General features: G+C 39.5%; 1 pseudogene; it reads left to right on the plus strand.

Annotated features, from left to right (window-relative positions):
- The first annotated feature begins 502 nt into the window (after positions 1 to 502).
- On the plus strand, positions 503 to 599 carry LOC128044026 (uncharacterized; annotated as a pseudogene).
- The last annotated feature ends 2,220 nt before the right edge of the window (positions 600 to 2,819 follow it).

The raw sequence follows: 2,819 nt of genomic DNA on the forward strand, positions 1-2,819 counted from the left end.
GAACTGAACTGAAGGTGAGAAATTGCTGGTGAGAAGTGCTCCAAGGAGTAAAGTAGATTAGAGTGGCCAAAGAATTGTGAACAAGAGAGACTAAGGTACCAGATGAAGCTGGGATGAAGGCAAGGACAGATAGTCAGGCCTCTGTAAATCATGGTGGGATATTGAGCTTCTCCTGGTTTGATGTTGAAAAGCCGCCCCTGGATACTGAGGGAGAGATCATGAGTGAACATCATTTAGTGTCAAAAAATGGAGAACATGAATTAATTTCTTTTGCAAACCATGATAAAGAAAGTTTCGGATTTTGCATGAAATGTTAAATGTTCTAAAACTGCAAGTAGAAATACAGATATCAATTTCAACATTAGGAATGAAGACTTCTTAGTATATAGGAAGATGTAGTTTCTAAAGAGTAAAGATATATATATATATCTATTCCATTAGATCACCTACCTTTCTTCTGTTTTAGTCCACAATAAAGACCCTGTCAACATGTCAGGGTGGTGCTTCCTTTGGTAATATGTACATGAAAATTGCAGAAAAGATCAGCATGGCCCCTGCACAAATATGACACAGAAGTGCATATGGTCTTCCATATTTTTAGGTTGTTAATAGAGGAGATCCTAAGAGTTCTCTCATGATAAGAAGTTTTCTTTCTTTTAGTGTATCTATATGAAATGATGGATGTTAACTAAATTTATTGTGGCAATCATTTCACAGTATATGTAAATCAAGCTATCATGCTGTGTACCTTAAACTTACGCAATGATATATGTCAGTTGTTGTTGTTCAGTTGCGCAGTCATGTCTGACTGTTTGCGATGCCATGGACTGCAGCACACGGGCCTTCCTGTCCCTCACCATCTTCTGGAGTCTGCCCAAGTTCATGTTCATTACCACTGAGTCATCTGTGCACATCAAATGACCAAAATACTGGAGCTTCAGCTTCAACATCAGTCATTCCGGTGAATATTCAGGGTTGATCTCCCTTCAGATTGACTGGTTTGATCTCCTTGCTGTCCAAGGCACCTTTGGGAGTCTACTCCAGCACCACAGTTTGAAGGCATCAATTCTTTGGCTTTCTGCTTTCTTTATGGTCCAGCTCTCACAACCATGTGTGACCACTGGGAAGACCATACCCTTGACTATACAGACCTTTGTGGGCAGACTAATGCCTCTGCTTTTCAACACTGTCGAGGCTGTCATCGCTTTCCTGCCATGAAGCAATCGTCTTCTGTTTTCATGGCTGCAGTCACATCCACAGTGATTTTGGAGCCCAAAAGAGGAAATCTGTCACTATTTCCACCATTTCCTTTTCTATTTGCCATGCAGTAATGAGGCCAGATGCTATGCTCTTAGTTTTTTCCATATTTAGTCTTAAGCCAGTTCTTTTACTTTCCTCCACCCTCATCAAGAGGCTCTTTAGTTTCTCTTCACTTTCTGCCATTAGAGTGGTATCATCCATATATCTGAGTTTGTTGATATTTCTTCTTCCTATCTTGATTCCAGCTTGTAACTCATCTAGTCCAGCACTTCTCATGATATGTGCTCAGCATATAGGTTAAACAAACAGGGTGACAGCCTGTCATACTCTTTATGACATGTCAATAATATGTCAATTATTGCTCAATGAGACTGGGGGGAAAAAAAGTCAGAGTGTCTAAAGATTATTAATGAGGTATGAGCACGTTTTGGTTCTGGAGTCCTAGCTCTCTCGTGTCTCCATCCACACATTCTCTATCCCTGATCCCAGTTTATTTGTTCATATCATCATTTGTAACATATACAAGCACTTTTTTCCTAAAATCCAAAGAGAATCCTGTTTCCAATATTACATTTTTGAAAACAGCACTCCAGGGCTGTGCCTCAGAAAAAAACAGAGGTACCTGACGAAAGCCATTCTTTTGGAGAAAGATACACGCCCTCTTTGGTGCTTTTCTCCAAAATATTTTCCTAGCAACAACAATAAGACACATGGGCAAACTGGCTCCTTTAAGAGCTCACTCACTGCTGAGCTAAGGGGGGTGGGGGGGAGGGTGCTTCCTGGTCTTAGTAACAGTATCCCCTATACATTTTAACTCCCTTTGCCACCCTCAATTCCACTTGCAAACTGAAAATTGAAGAATGAGGTGTCTCAAAAACATAAAATTCTCTTTTGCCTGGTGGGATGTCTTTATTCCTGAGTAATTTCTCCAAATAACACCCTGAGTCTCTGAAAATGTAAAAATTGCCTGTAGAGTCAAGGCAAATGAGAGCTAAATCCATTCATTATTTCCTTCTAGACTCTTATTCATCTCTAGTTGTAGAAAGCATCACAAACACAGGACTGATGAAAAGTGTATAAACGTATTAGCCAGATATTCAAGTTGTCACAGGGAGTGGTTTTTGTTTTTGATTTTAATATAAGCAAAGCTAGGCAGTGAAAATGTTCAGATGAAAACAGAGATTTCTTTGTGAAAGATGATATTTCTTATCCTGAATGATGTGATTCTTTGAATTCCATGGCAAATTCAGAAATCTGTTCTTATGTGACCTACTCTTGGATCCTTGCTTATATCTTCATTACCCAGCAAAGAGTAAGCATAATTAATAAGCAATCCATGGTCCTCTTCATTTTGTTATGGATTGTCTTTGAATCTTTCAAGATAGTTTCTAGGTCATGTTTTGGTCCTAAATCACTCCAAACTCTCAGTGACTAAATCCAACTTAATAGTGCTCACCACTCAAGGGACCCTGGCAGATAGATCAGCCATCACCTCAAACATGGCCGGTCAACATGCTTAAGAAAAAAGATGTGCTCAAGGGTCTCATGAATTCAACTCA

Source organism: Budorcas taxicolor, chromosome 2, assembly GCF_023091745.1.
Source record: "Budorcas taxicolor isolate Tak-1 chromosome 2, Takin1.1, whole genome shotgun sequence".
NCBI classification, from domain to species: domain Eukaryota; kingdom Metazoa; phylum Chordata; class Mammalia; order Artiodactyla; family Bovidae; genus Budorcas; species Budorcas taxicolor.